At 44.1% G+C, this 15,831-nt stretch overlaps 1 long non-coding RNA gene across 1 annotated transcript; it reads right to left on the bottom strand.

The window, feature by feature from the left end:
• Positions 1 to 389: 389 nt before the first annotated feature.
• LOC117358041 lies at positions 390 to 15,500 on the bottom strand. Its single transcript, XR_004538936.1, has 4 exons — positions 14,868 to 15,500; positions 13,886 to 14,021; positions 12,838 to 12,917; positions 390 to 1,531 (listed from the first exon to the last, which is right to left on the bottom strand). It is a non-coding gene; the product is annotated as an uncharacterized LOC117358041 (long non-coding RNA).
• Positions 15,501 to 15,831: the final 331 nt, after the last annotated feature.

Raw genomic sequence — 15,831 nt, 5'->3', positions numbered from 1 at the left:
CATTAGAAGGGGGTTATGGTGAGATGTACTTCTGGCACCCTTTATGTGAAGTTCACAGCAATGCCCTCTAAGGTACCCCACTGCTCCATTGGTATATCTGTGTGGCCAGTCCATTACAATGCTGGCCTTTCCCCCGTCCAAATGCTCAGGAAGTTTTGAATTTGGATGATTTTGTGGTTGAAAATGGTGGATAAAGTTGGATGTCCTAAAGGTTGGAGGTCCTGGCAACCAAGACGTCTATGTACGCGATTAAAAAAAAAAAAAAAGGTCCTCCATGCCATATTGTGTATTGTTATTTGAATATTTTTACTGTTGTAATTGTCTGTTGCTTACATAGAAACATAGAAATAGACGGCAGATAAGGGCCCATGGCCCATCTAGTCTGCCCACCTTATGCTTATGTTTGACTTATTCTTGCTGTACTCCACCTTGAGTGAATTTCTTTAACAAGCTGGTATTCTAATAAATAAATAAATGAATAATGTCACAACAGAACAGTATTCCTAGTCTTAAGTGATCAGTGTAGCTATTCATCTCATGCTCCAGCCTCAGTCACCAAGCTAGGAGTTCATTCTCTTACAGAAGCATCGGTAACTGCTGTGATTGTATGCTAGGTTCCCATTCCCCATAACATGGTTCCCAGCTCCTGCAAGATAGGGACTCCTACTATGTTTGCTTCTTAGCTGGGATTACTACTACTACTACTACTATTAATTATTTCTTTAGCACTTCCTGGCACACACACTCATACCAGGGGAACAGCAGTACTCAAATATTTAAGTTATTTTATGCCTTATGCTCTCAAGACTCAGATGCTTCGCTATGGATCCAGGAAAACAAACACTTCCATTGGGTCATCCACCTCCCCCCCCCCCCCACATAATTTTACAGATAAGGCGCTGCCGCCTAGTTCGATAACAACTCTAAGGCCTCCTGGATGTCATTCAGTTACAAGTCCTGTGCAACCCTTGATAAGTGAACCTTATCGTGTCTAGAATAACTAGGGATGGTTTCAACCTAATCAGGTCAAATTTTTATTCTCCCTTTTTCTTAAACTTACTTTCCAATTAGTCTATTGACTTTTGTAAGGCCTATGCTTTACATTCCATTGCAATAGACATTTGTAGCCCTCACTTTATGAGTTCAGAATGACTCACAATGAAATAAGTTGGGCATAACTTGTTGCTCATTCATTTCAGCCTCCATATATACAATATATCGTACCAAATACATTTCAAACTAGGACATAAGGAAATTTAGTTATAAATTGTTTACAAGATAAATGACCCAGGTCATTACCCACTAGGTGTATAACGAAGGCATCTAGGACTTTGTTAATCATAACATCATCTCTAATTAGGGAGAGCAGTTGAGGCCAACACATTCTGCTGAATTATTCCCAGGTAATGTAAGTTCCTTTAAAAGCCAAACCCAAGGTGGGGTTCCTGTGGGTGCTTCACAGCCCTTCTGCCACCTCAAATGTCAAAGAAATGTCCGACTTTCCAAGCCATCCTTCACCATCGAGGTAAGTCTAGAAACAAGAATTAAGGCTGTTTGGATTATGTGTTGTTCAATGAACAATTAATAGAAACAAGATTAATCTTTGTCTAATCACACATAGCTTCTGTATGCTTTAGATCACCAACTGCCTAATTGCTGAATGACCTGTAAAGGTACCACTTTCACTTCAGCAGCCATGGCTGCACCAATATGAAAGGAGTGTAACCTGAGGTATGTATCTAATCCAGCAATCCCTAATGCTGTGTGCATGATGATGTAAGTGGATAGCTGTCTACATGTAGATACAATTGTGGGGCCTTGTCAGGACAGATGCCAAGATACATAGGCAGCAGAATGCTTTTTTGTTTGGGGAGCCCAAAAGCTCCGCCCAGACCCCACCCAAGCTCCACCCTTGACCCCACCCCCATAATAATGATAGTATTAATTGTAATACCATTTTTTCCATTCATTTTTCATATACACACACAATATAATCTTATTAAAATCACATAATGGTTAACCATAAAATTAAACTACACAAAGCACACTATATGGTTCTCATTCCTACTAGAACACCTGGCCTTGGTCACACATGCAAAACATATATAATAACCCTTATGCTAACACAGGACCACAAACTAAAAGTACGAATATACACAAACGAAACCCTAAGATGCAAAACTCTACATGCATTATAACACCAGAAAAATAGAAATAAATTAATTTCTTCCTGAACAGTACAAAATATAGACAGCAGATATAAATTCTCAAAACTGACATATTTCAATCAGTAAATTAAAAATAAAATCATATTTCCTACTTTTGTGGTCTGGTGATCTAATCATCTTTTCCCAGTCTCTGGCTGCACTTCCTTCTGTCTGTGCTCTTGTGTTTCCAAGGCCTTCTTATCCATTTGCTGTTTTTCTCTCCTTCTTCACTTTCTACCCTACATTCATCTTTGGCATTAACTTTTAACATTCAACTTTCTTACATTTTTCTGCTTTCTTCTCAAAATCTACTTTTCCATGTCTTGTCTTTCCATCTATCCATGTGTACATCTTCTCTCTCTTTCATCTCCCCTATTCCCATCTATCTCATAAGAAGCATTTATTCTATCTCTCTTCCCTGCCACACCCATCGCTGTGCACCATCTCCTCCCTCTCTTTCCTCTTCCCCTCCATCCCTGTGCACCATATCCTCCCTCTCTCTATTGTGGTCTGACATTTCTGTCTTCCCCCTTACCCACTCATATGGTCTGGCATCTCTCTTGCCTCCCTCTGTAACATGATATGATTTTATAAGTTAAAGTATAAAGTTATTGCCTGAACCAAAAATAATTTCTAACTTGGATTCTGAAAGACTTGAACCAGCACTGCTTCCAGCCATCTGTTCAGAAAAGTGTCAAATGCACCTATTCAATGGAGTACAAAAGGACAGCCAGGGTGGATACCAGTGCTACTGCACTATAATAGAAGGTGTACAAAAGGATAACAGGGTATAGGCCAGTATCTCTTCACACCAAATTCAGCTATGAACTACCCCAGTCTGCAAGAACAATAGAATTTAAGCAGACCCTACCCATTAAGAAGAAAATTCAATCAGATAACATCATCCACCTAGGAGAGACTGGACCGCTCTGTGATTGGATGCTTTGCCAGCCTCAGGGAGGAGGCATAGCCCCTGGGTTCTGATGCCTCATGGGAACCATCCACATCTATAAAGCCAAAAGATTTACCCAACTTCTCTCCCTTTTTTTTTCCTTTTCTGCTGGGGATCATCATGCTGCAACATCTCTCCTAGTGACCATATGCACAGCTTTCAGGACATGCGGTCTTTTCTACTATCAATTGTGAGTAACTTTTGAACCATGTAAACTAATCATTCTGTTTTAGTAATATCTTGACTTGTAGCATATTCTTCCTTGTTAAACGATCCTATCTGTTACTTGCTCTACCAACCTGATTTTATAACTAATTCTGCTCTGTAAGAAATAAATTTTCAGTTTGCTTGTAAATGTTCTGAGTCTTAGTTCTTGAATAAATATTCACATATATTATACTTAATACATATTATAGAGCAGGGGTGTCCCCGCGAAGTATTTTGTGCGGCCCCAGTCAAGGGCGATAGTGTTTTCCTCTGCTGCCCCTGGGTGTTTACTGTCTTGCTGGCTCCCTCCTCTGTCTTGCGCCAGCATTTGCGTGGCCTCAGAAACATTTTTTTCGGCCAATGCAGCCCAGGGAAGCCAAAAGGTTGGACACCCCTGTTATAGAGCTAAGTTTGAAACAGGCAGAGCTATATATTCTTTCCCCAAATTAATATTTATTTATAAGTATATTTCTCTCAGACAGAGGGTGATATGTTTTATTGGTGGAGATTTATCCTAATAAATCCTTCCATTTTATAATAATAATACCACCTCTTCACATGGTCTAACATCTCTCCTCCTTCCTGCAGTCTGGTATCTCTTTCTCCTCTCCTTCCTTTCTCTGGTCTGGCATCTCTCTTTCCCCTTCCATCACCCTTCTCCAGAATCTGTCATCTCTCCCTTCTTTGAGATATCTGTCTTCCCTCCCAGTGTAATTTTTCTCCTTCCCTCCTCTCCACCACTATCATGTCCAATAATACTCCCTCTTTTTTTTTCCTTTCCCCATGTATACCATCTTTCTTTCCCTCCCACTCCATACACCTATGTACAATTTTCTTTTTCTCTTCCCTCCCCCACTAGCAGCATCTCTCTTTTCCTCCCTTCCCAGCACCCCATCCATGCAGCATCTGTCCTTTCCAATCCCCCAGCCCATGCAGCACCTGTAATTCTCAACACCCTCCCAGTCTATACAGCATCTGTCCTTTCCAACTCCCTCCCAGCCCATGCAATATCTGTCCTTCCCTGCCTCCCCCCAGTCCATGCAGCATCTGTCCTTCCTAACCCCCTCCTAGACTGATCAACATCTGTTCTTCCCTGCCTTCCTACCTCCCCCAGCCCGTGCAACATCTGTTCTTCCCTGCCTTCCCACCCACCCCTAGCCCGTGCAGCATCTGTCCTCCCTGTCTTCCCAACCCCCTACCCCCTGCCTGTGCTATATAGAGTATATTCTTTCCTTCCTTCCTCCCTCCCCCCCCCATGTAACCCTGCGGAATGACTTCTTCAGCTATCGACTCCCCCACACCTGCCCTCCCTTGGATTGCTGTTATTTTAAATGTTCCAGCAGCCGCAGCACAGCATCCACAAGATGAACCTTCTGCCATCAGCCTACCTAGGCAAGAACAGGAAGTCACTGCTAAATGAAAACTTCCGGGGCAGGCCGACAGCAGAAGGCTCATCTCGTGGACGCTGTGCCGCAGCTGCTGGAACATTTCAAACAACAACAACCTGTGGGAGAAGATTTGGGGGAGTCTGAAGCGGAAGAGGATGTACTATAGGGTCCTGCTGGGGGCGAAGAAGGAAGGAAGGAAGAACATACCCTACACACCAAAGATTTAAAATTACAGCTGTCAGAAGAAGAGGTAAGATGGAGGAGCCGAACCATTACCAATTTTTAGGGAGGCCGTGGCCTCTCCCCCCTCCATTCTGATGCCTATGCCAAGGTAGACCTGTAAATTTGAAAAAGGACAAGTCACTGCATCAGAGTTAGATGGCAGTCAAAAATGCTTTTTCATTTTCAGCTGAAACCAAAACAGCCACCGAAACTGAAAGCTTTTGTTCAAAACAAACTGTAGCTAAAAACAGTGAGAGCAGCTAGGGATTGTCATAAGAACATAAGAAGTGCCTCTGTTGGGTCAGACCAGAGGTCCATCCTGCCCAGCAGCCCGCTCATGTGGCGGCCCACCAGGTCTAAGACCTGTATAGTAACCCTCTATCTATACCCTCCTATCCCCTTTTCCTTCAGAAAATTGTCCAATCCCTTCTTGAACTCCAATACCGTACCTTGTCCTATCACGCCCTCTGGAAGCGCATTCCAGGTGTCCACCACCCGTTGGGTGAAGAAGAACTTCCTAGCGTTGGTTCTAAATCTGTCCCCTTTTAATTTTGCCGAATGCCCTCTCGTTCTTTCAGATTTCGAAATTTTGAAGAATCTGTCCCTCTCCACATTCTCTATGTCCTTCATGATCTTGTAAGTCTCTATCATATCCCCTCTAAGCCTCCGCTTCTCCAGGGAAAAGAGCCCCAGTTTCTCCAGTCTTTCAGCGTATGAAAGGTTGTCAGAACGTGCTGTTTGCATCCCTATACTAAACTCACAGTATTCAAGTCATAGTATAGTAATTTAAATAATGAAAGACTGTATTTTACCTCTAAGCAAAACAGCCTCCACTCACATGGACCATAGCTAAGGTGACCATACGCCCCGTTTTGAACGGGACTGTCCCCTTTTTAGATCCCCTGTCCCGTTGTCCCCACGCACAGCTTCGGAACGCCGAAATGTCCTGTTTTCAAGGACAGCGTCCCGAAGCTGTCCGTGGGGACAACGGGACAGGCGATCGCTTCCCCTCCCTCCAGCGCTGAAGCCTGCCCCCCCGGACTGGTCCCCACTGCTGCTACCTACTGCCGCTTCAAACACCCTCCTTCCCGGCCTCAGGATCATTCTGACCAATAAGTACCAGGAGGAAACAAAACCCCTCACCTCCCACCCTCTCAGTGCTACAGGATGGAACATTTTAACTATTCTTCCACCCCAGCAACTATTTGACCAATCAGCGAAACCAACAAAAAAGCCCTGCAGTTATCCTCCGGCCCTCATGTAAGAGAGCGAGACTTCCAGTCTTTGCTCCTTCCTTAAACTCCTCCTCTCCCCGCCCTAGTAAAATTCTGACCAATGAGTGCCAGGAGGAGCCAAAACTCCTCCCCCTCCTCCCCCCCTCAGTGCTACAGGGCAGAACATTTACTCTCCACCGCTGCAATTCTTTGACCAATCAGCACTGAAAGGGGTGGGACCAAGAAGAAGAGACTATGCCTCCCTCCGTAGATGCAGTGCTCCGAGTGAAGCTCCGCCTCCCTTTTGTGATGTGAACAGGAAACGAGCCTTTTCTACTTCTGACAAACTTCCGGCTCAAAATCTCCCTTCCCACCCCTCCTCTGATGTCAGAGGCAGGATCACGGTGGAGAAAACAGCTCTGAAGCACTTTGCAAAGATCGCTAGCACCACAATCTTGTCTGCAGGCTGCTCCTATAAGGTAAACGGTACGGGGAGGCCAGGGGGGAAAGTCAGAGGCCGGGGGGGGGGAAGCTGGATGCCAGGGGCGGAAGCCGGACAGCAACACTTCCCAACTGACCCTCCCCCCTCGCCCTCTAAAGCAGGTGTGGCAGTGGCCGGCCAGCAAGAGCAGTGCTGCCACTCCTGCTTTAGGGGGCAAGGGGGGAGGGTCAGCCAAATCGGGAAGTCGATTTTTTTTTTGTTTTGAATCGATTCAAATCGATTCACCTGAAGTGAATCGGTGAACCGATTTGAATTGTGAATCGGGCAGCACTACTGCAAACACATAAAACAGACCCCCACACACTACCCCAGTGATCACCAACCCCCCCAACCTCATAAAAATCATAATTATACCTTTACAATTCAGCCTCCAGACCATCATCACCTGGCATCCTGGCATAGGAAAGCCCAGTCGTCCAGCACAGAGGCGGCTTAAGCCATCTTGGGAGTAGGTTAGGGACCCATGGAGAGGAGGACCCATGCCCATAAGCCTCTGTAATCACTGCATTGATAATGAAACATGTGCACTCCCCTATACACCCCCAAAACCCTTTTCTACTGGCATATAAGTGACTCCTGCAGCCATAAGGGCTATTAGGGTGGTAGATAAGTGGGTTTAGGGAATTCTGGAGGTAGTTTGGGGGGCTCACCATGACCTATAAGGGAGCTGTAGTGAGGAAAAGACATGGCACCCTTTTTGTGACGTTCACAGCAGTGCCCTGTAAGGTACCCCACTATTTAGGTGCCATGTCTGGGTATTCAGTCCATCACTTTGCAGACCCCTCCCACATCCAACAGGGCTTGTTCTAGGCATTTTTCACTTGGACAAAAAGTTGGACGAAAATGTGGTATAAAGATGGACGATTTAGCGACTTGGACGATCAGATTGACAGGACGTATACTTAGACGATTTTCGAAACAAAAATATTTTTGGACATATTTTTCAAAAATGTGTCCTAGGCTGTTTTTTTACTTCGAATAACTTGCGACTTAGACGAAAACGGACTTAGACGTTCCTTTTGATTATGCCTCTCCATGCTTATATACCGCATCTTCTCTATAAAGATAGAGCTCGGTACGGTTTACAAAAAATTTAAAGAAAGGAAAACATAATAAGAATTAATGATTGTATAGAGAGCAGCGAAATTTACATTTTTGAAAATAGCCAAGTTTTCAGATGTTTTCAAAATAATGGGAAAGAGCCCAAATTACGCAGCTGGACAGGAAAATTTTTCCAAGGCTCAATAATTTTAAAGTAAAGAGATTTCGCTAATTTTCCAATAAGGTAGTCCCCCTCCCCTGGACTACCTTACAGTCCCAAGTGGTTTAGTGGTGTAATCATGGCAAAAGCAATGCTCCAGTTGCAGCAGCCATAGCCAGAATGGGCAGTAGTAACTGGGGATTTCTCCTACCCAGTGGCATGGTAAGGGGGAGGGGGGTCAACCCTGGGCACCATCTTGGTGAGAGCGCAGACACCTGTCCTACTTTCCACCCCCACCCCGCTCCTTCCACACACCCCACTGCTGCACATGCATACCGTTTCCCTTCCCCTGTACCTCTGTAACGTTTCTGGTATGAGCAGCAATCCCCCCCCCAAACCTGCTGTCGCACCAGCATTGGCTCTTCCTCTGATGTCACTTCCTGGACCCATGCCTAGGAAGTGATGTCTGAGGAAGAAACAACGCTGGCACGACAGTAGCTTGGGGGTTGCTGCAAGCACCAGGAATGTTACAGAGGTAGAGGGGAAGGGAAGCGACCCTCGCAGGGAAGGAGCGTGCGGAGGATGGGGGCAGAGAAGATGGTGGGGGAGGGGGTGCCTCTCTCCCTCGCTACGCCACTGCTCCTACCTGAGTTAGTAAACTGCCCTCTGAGATCACGAGGTCTTCAAAGCTAGGCCCAGGCAGGTGGGGGTAGAGGGGTCCAGGATGGAGGGAGGCAAATGGGACAAAGCACAAACATTCGGCTTCCTTCAAAAACACATGGCCATTGTTGGTCAAAATCGAAAAAATGGCTGAAAATTAAAATACCCAACTTCAGTCAATATGAAACAAAGGGGGGAAAATGAAAAAAAAAACAACCCTCACTTCTCAGTGAAATCTGGGAAAATCACAAATAAAGAAAACCCAGAAATATATAAACTGGAAAATACTCTCAGATTTAAATATATGGTTTTTTTTATAAAGAGTATATGCTCAGAGACCCGGAGACCACGTATGGAAAATCCCCACATGTAAGGTCTCATCATCCAATCATTGTATATTACCTTTGAAATATTATTTGTATTGCAAATCTCATATCGATCTTCTTCAAAAATTATTTATATCATAAAATAGTAACTGATTTAAAATTTGCACTTATCTCAAAAAATGTGCTTAGGTCCTGACATGGACCATGTTTTGCCGGCTGCTTCAGGGAACCTGAAAAATGGATTTCAAGAACAGTTATAGCTCCACTGGTCTCTGTGGATTTGAAAGCAGCCTGTGAAACATGGTTCATGTCAGGACCCAAGCACATTTTTTGAGATAAGTGCAAATTTTAAATGTTACCATATTATGATATACATAATTTTTGAAGGTTGATAAGAGATTTGCAATATAAATAATACAGTGGAACCTCGGTTTGCAAGTAACCCGGTTTGCGAGTGTTTTGCAAGACGAGCAAACCCTCAGCAAACTTTTGCCTCGCAAATTGAGCATGTTCTGATATGCGAGCACCTCCCCCCCTGCTCTAACCGGCATCGCACCCTCCGAACTGGCATCGCACCCCCCCCCCGCGAACACCCCCCCACCCCCCGCGAGAACCGCATCGCACCTCCGTGCTGAAAGCGGCATCCGCCCGCCCTTCCTCTCAAACACGCTCCTTACACTTTCTGCTGGTTGTGAGAGTGAAAGCAAGCTCCCGCCTCTTGCCTGGGCCGGGACTTGAGCATCTGCGCATGCTCAAGAAGGTCTTTGAGAGGAAGGGCGGGCGGATGCCGCTTTCAGCACGGGGGTGCGATGCAGTTCTCGCGGGGGGAGGTTGCGATGCCGGTTCGGGGGGTGCGATGCCGGTTAGAGCAGGGGGGAGGGGTGATGGAGCAGCGCTGGTAGCCTCGGGTGGGGGGAAGGGGGTTGGTGGAACGAATCAAAGCGAGTTTCCATTCATTCCTATGGGGAAATTCGCTTTGATATACTAGTAACTTGATTTACGAGCATGCTTCTGGAACGAATTATGCTCGTAAACCAAGGTTCCACTGTATTTCAAAAGTAATATGCAGTGATTGTACAGTGAGGCCTTACATGTGGAGATTTTCCCTATGTGGTCTCCAGATCTCTGAGCATATACTTTAATTTAAAAAAAAAAAACAACCCATATATTACAATTTAAGAGTATTTTCCAGTTTATATATTTCTGGATTTTCTTTATTTGTGAAAATTAAAATAATCTTCCAGCTGAAACTTAAACTGGGCAAAATATATAAAAAAAAAGATTTCGGGTCATTTTCCCTGCCATAACAGAAACTGAAACAAAACTTGGTCAGCCTCTAATCAGTGAAACAAATTGTCCTCTCCCATGCTGATCAGTTTTTTAACATGATATCTTAACTACCTAATTGCCAAAGTCTCATACAGCAGAAGGTTCGAACACATAAACCATCCAAATGATGGAAACATTCAAGGTACTGAAGGGGATAGACTTAGTAGATAAGGACAGGTTGTTCACCCTCTCCAAGGTAGGGAGAACGAGAGGACGCTCTCTAAAGTTGAAAGGGGATAGATTCCGTACAAACGTAAGGAAGTTCTTCTTCACCCAGAGAGTGGTGTAAAACTGGAACGCTCTTCTGGAGTCTGTCATAGGGGAAAACACCCTCCAGGGATTCAAGACAAAATTTGACAAGTTCCTGCTGAACAAGGATGTACGCTGGTAGAGCTGGTCTCAGTTAGGGCGCTGGTCTTTGACCAGAGGGCCGCTGTGTGAGCGGACTTCTGGGCATGATGGACCACTGGTCTGACCCAGCAGCGGCAATTCTTATGTTCTTAAATGGGTGCACAATCATGACTGAACCATTTTCTCCTCCTCATACAATATCACAAAACAGAGTTACCATATCTGAAGCTAAAAAAATCCCAGATGCATAGCCCTGCCCTGTTCCAGCCCACCCAGTTTTGCCCCAAACCCCGCCCCCATATAGCCTCATCTCTTCTTTCCCGCCAGGTCTGGAGGGCCTCCGAGCATACATGGATGCGTGTGATGTCATCCGCGCATGCTCAAAGGCCGACAAATTGTGGGATTTAGGATGTCTATCTGGGCACCCAGTTTTTCTCGAACGTCAGGTAACCCTACCACAAAATATTCTAGTGAGAATTCTGATCTAAATAGTGTGATTTCAAATGGGAGAAAATGGAGACTGTGGTGGAACAGAATGATACCAACCTCTAAGTATAGTGCATACATAACATGACCATTTATTTTTTTCATCAAAATGGGACATGTATTAATTGTCAGTCCCGCCCCCAATCCCACCCTAGCCCCGCCCCCAATTTCTTCCATTCGTTTTTCATGTGCACATGATATCTTATTAATTCATAATATCTTGGCTGGCCCAGAACTTCCTCTCTGACGTCAGAATTGATGTTGGGAAGAAGGCTTCTGGGCGGCATGAAGAAGGTGCAGCGGCGGCGGGCGGACAGGAGTTTGAATCGGTGCTGGAGGGAGGGAAGGAGGGAGGGGAAGTGATTGACTATCCTGTTGTCCCCACGCACAGCTTCGGGATGCTGTCCCTGAAAACGGGACATTTCAGTGTCCCGAAGTGGTAGGTCGGGATAACGGGACGGCCGGTCCAATAACGGGACGGTCCCATTGAAAACAGGACGTATGGTCACCTTATGCATACAAGAAAACTGCGTATTGGTAGGCTGGATGGAGCAAGTGAATGGTAAACAAGCGTGTCTCGGTGGTCGTTCCAATTCTCCAGTACTGGAAGAGAGGCCAATTTAAATGGGTCAATGCATCAGCTATGCTATTATATGTGCTTGGTACATGCCTAGCCCTCACAGTGATGTTAAGCTGGAAACAAAGCAGAACTAGGATTCTGACTAATTCAGCCACTTTTGAACACTTGGAAGCAAGAGTAGCAGTACATGATACCACGGTGGTAGGATCAGACCTGAATGCAGCCCTCTTTTTCATGAGTTTATCACTAGTTAAGTAAAGGGAGAACAGGGAATAATTTCAAGCAGGCAAACCTTTTTTGTCAAACCAGTTTTGTGCCAATACTGCAGCCATGGGGAGGTTGGAACTCCTTAAATGAAAAGTACAGGGTAGCAGAGATTTTCCAAATTGAACCAGGGAAAAGGATCAGACAAATACAGCTATTTTGGGGTGAATAACCAAGCGGTGCTCAGCTGTTTTGTCAGTCCTTCTGCTAAATATAGATGATTTCATGTGAGCTATCAACCAATTGCTTGGTGGTCAGTCGCAAAGAAAAAAATATGGCGCCGGGCTGCTAGGCAACAGTTTGAATTTGCTTGCACCCCTCCCACCTCATCCTGCCCAGTCCACCCCCTAGCTGTCAGCCGGCATGCAAAATCAATCTTGGCTGGCTGCTTGAGCAATGCCAATCTTGTTGGGAAAGGCATCGTGGGTGCATTTCTCATCCCTCCCTTCATCATATTAATGGCAAGAGCAGCTTTTGGCCTTTTTCAAATATTGCCAATTTTTAGATTATGCTACGAGTGCAGATTTCTATTTTCATTTTCTGAGTTGTTCTTTTACTACCCCTCTTCCTGTCACACTGTCTCTGTGTCGATCCTTCCTTACTGATGTGGAGCTCTATTGGACCGGATTCATGATTGGACTTAGCACCAGATTGGAATTTATTTTGCTCAGTCTCCAATCTCTTAAACTTATTTGTATATTTTTAATTTTATTTCTTTTATCTTTTTATTATTTGAATTGAACCTTTCCCTCACAATTCTTGGAATTTTGTTATATCTTTTCTATTTTAATAATTGTCTACTCGGGTACTTTAGCTAGTTTGTGAGCCTTCGGGACAGATAAGGAAGTTCTAAGTATCTGTATTTTATTGTAAACTGTTTTAGATCTATAATATGCTTAAGCAGTATATCAAATGTTAATCAAACATAAACATTGCAAAGCATCATACCTGGAAACCCCTGATCTCAGGGTAGAATTCAGAGGATTTTTGATAGGAGATGGATCATTTTATGAAAAGGCAACACAGTTCTACGAATGGAAATATGAAAGAGAGAAGAACTTTATTGGAGAGCAGTTTATGTTGATTCTAATATGAAGATACTTAAGAATAGTGAGGGTGCTTAGCCCCCCTGCTTCCACACATAAAAACAATCATGAAAGTTTTGTCTTCTGAGTTCATCACTACAGATTTTCAGATTCTGAGTCCTGCAATAAAATATACTCAGAGTGCTGTAACACGTATCATAACTTACACCACGGGGTGGGGGAGGGGGGTGTCTCACTCTCTCATCACTAGAGGGAGGGGATTAGGCTCTACTTTTTGGGATACAGTTATCCCAAAACAGGTGCCCAACTGTATTAGATAATATATCTAATAAACAGCAGGGAGAGAAAATATTCAATTTTGAGGAGTTATCGGATGAAACATATTTCATGACAGAAAGGATTACTTCCCAGAGCACACAAGAAGATGATTAACAATTTTGTAAATAGTGCCATTTTTAACATTGTTAATACGACAAAAGGCAAAGCAGACACAGAAAGTAATGAAAGATGTAGATAAGCAAAGTAAAGAAAAAGTAAAATATGGAAGAAACAAAAGACTGAAAAAAAAAACAAACAAGAAAGGACGGGGGGGGGGGGGGGAAAGACAAAGAAAAAAAATTGTAAGGTGCATATGCTGGAGGGAAGAAGTGTCAGAGTCTGATTTCTGTGATTCGCCGTTTTATTAACGAGGATATAAGAAACCAACTTACATGCCAGAGATCGGAAATCCTAAACAGACTAGATGGGGAGAATTCCTAAATCAAAAATGCAGGATTTATTTCAAGAACCATTCTCTACTCCCCCCTCCCCCCCCCCAATTCCTCTCTCTTTCTCGCCAATCAGCCTTAGATTATGGCGACAATATTACTCAACTGTATCATGGTGGCAGCCCTGCCGAGCAGTTCATGTTCTGGTTGACTGGTTCGTTAAAAGTTAACCCTCGCACTTACCCCTTCCCTCCAAGATCAGCCTGGCTCTATTCTTCTCATAACAATGTGTTTCCTCGGTCAACACAACTCCTGCCTGAGAGCAGTCACTCATTGCCAGTAACAGGCACCATGCGTGCGCAAACACTTGGGATATACACTAGAGGTATATGAGAGAATACAGAATGACATCAATACATACAGTATATAAACTCACACCTACCTATACATTCCTGCAGTGGCATAAACTGTGCACTCACAGCACCATGCATAATAACCAGTTACATATGCATAAAATACACATGTATACCAAACATGTGCACACAGTATACATTCATGCATATGAGGGGGGGGGGTGCTGAAATGTTCTCAGCCCAACCAATCAACTTCCTAAATTTTGAGCGTTATTTTGCCACTGCAGCTGAAAAGAATGTTATTTTGGTAAGAGCCAATTTGCAGAAAGGAAATGCTATGGGTTTGTTTGTTTTTTTTCACATTGTTTCAGATCATTGATTGATACCATATCCATGTTATTCTCTTCTTGGCTGGGCAGAGAACTTTTCAGCACCCCCCCCCTTGTATGAGCAGTTAATACATACAGCCAAACAGTCCATAGATAAGGTGTCTGTGCACAATGCATAGAAACTCTTACGCAGTCTCCTTTAATCCTTAACTATCAAAATGAAAGGCTGAAATTTAAACCCGTCTTTTCTTTGGTTTCCTTTCTCTCTGACGATCTCGTTTTGCTTAAACTCAGATAAAGGGGGAACAAATTGCAAATGTATTAAAAAAAAAATAAACACACCTCTGCAAATCCAACTGTAGCTCCTCTTCCAGCCGGGGAGGGCACTGGGGGAGGGGGGGGGAGGTGGAGGGCTTCTAATCATCGTTTCAGGGAAGGGGGGCTTCCACGCAAAATTACGCATTCTTCTCTCATTTGTTAACTGATTCCATCAAAAAGTTAGGTATATATAGGTTATACACACTAACCTGCAGTAATACAAACCTGCCCGAGCTGTCGAAGTTGTCAAGTGATCCGCCGCCCGAGCATTTTGATCCTCTGCTACAATCAAAGGAAGATCTGCAGCCAAGGGCCCATTAATTTGAATTTCTAGCCCATCCGACATCCGGCCATGTGAGTACTTGAAAGATCATCTTTATCCTGCTGGGCAGTGATCAGAGAGAGGAGGGAAGAGGCTTCGGTTTCCCATTGCTTCACGCAGCTTCTCAGGGCGGAAATCGGGCTTAGAAATAGCAGGGGATGGGAGGCTGGCAGGTCACAGGCAGAATCGCTCTGTCTCCTGGGTGCAGGAGGCAGCACATCTGCCTGTCACATGCTGCTGAAGAGACAGACGGAGAAAGAGAGAGACAGACAGACAGTGAAAGAAAAACACACTTATGGTGCAAATCCGAGCTCCCTTCAACCCATAGGATACATTGTGTACCTATCGATTTTATTTAATGGAAACTATTGCCAAGAAACAATAATAATCTTTAGACCATGCTTGTGACTTGTTCAAAAACACGTTTGATTACGAATAGCAAAACTTTGCCCCAGTGCTTCAGTAAAGAGCTAATGCAGAGGTTTAGTCTGAATTCAAGCCGTTTGCACTTCCATAGGCAGAAAAGGATGATGTAGTACACTGCCAGAAAAAAAAAAAAAGAAAGAGTTTTAGAGTCTTCATAAACTGTTCAAAAATGCTTTTGGATTCTTTAAAATAATTGCATAAATAGGAAGGGGGACGCTGAGAAGTTCTCAGCCCAACCAATCAGCCTCCCAAATTCTGAGCTGTAGCTGAAAATTCGAGTGTTATCTTATCTCCTTAAGTGCCAAGTTGCAGAAAGGAAATTCGGTGTTTTTGACATTAAAATCATTGATTGAACTATATCCACCTCATTCTCTTCTTGGTTGGGCTGAGAACTTTTTAGCACCCCATGTACTGGTAAAAGTATGATTTAGCACCAAAATC

Source organism: Geotrypetes seraphini, chromosome 3 (assembly GCF_902459505.1).
Source record: "Geotrypetes seraphini chromosome 3, aGeoSer1.1, whole genome shotgun sequence".
Lineage (NCBI taxonomy): Eukaryota > Metazoa > Chordata > Amphibia > Gymnophiona > Dermophiidae > Geotrypetes > Geotrypetes seraphini.
Note: the sequence above shows the minus strand (reverse complement) of the source record. Positions and strands in the feature narration are given on the sequence as shown.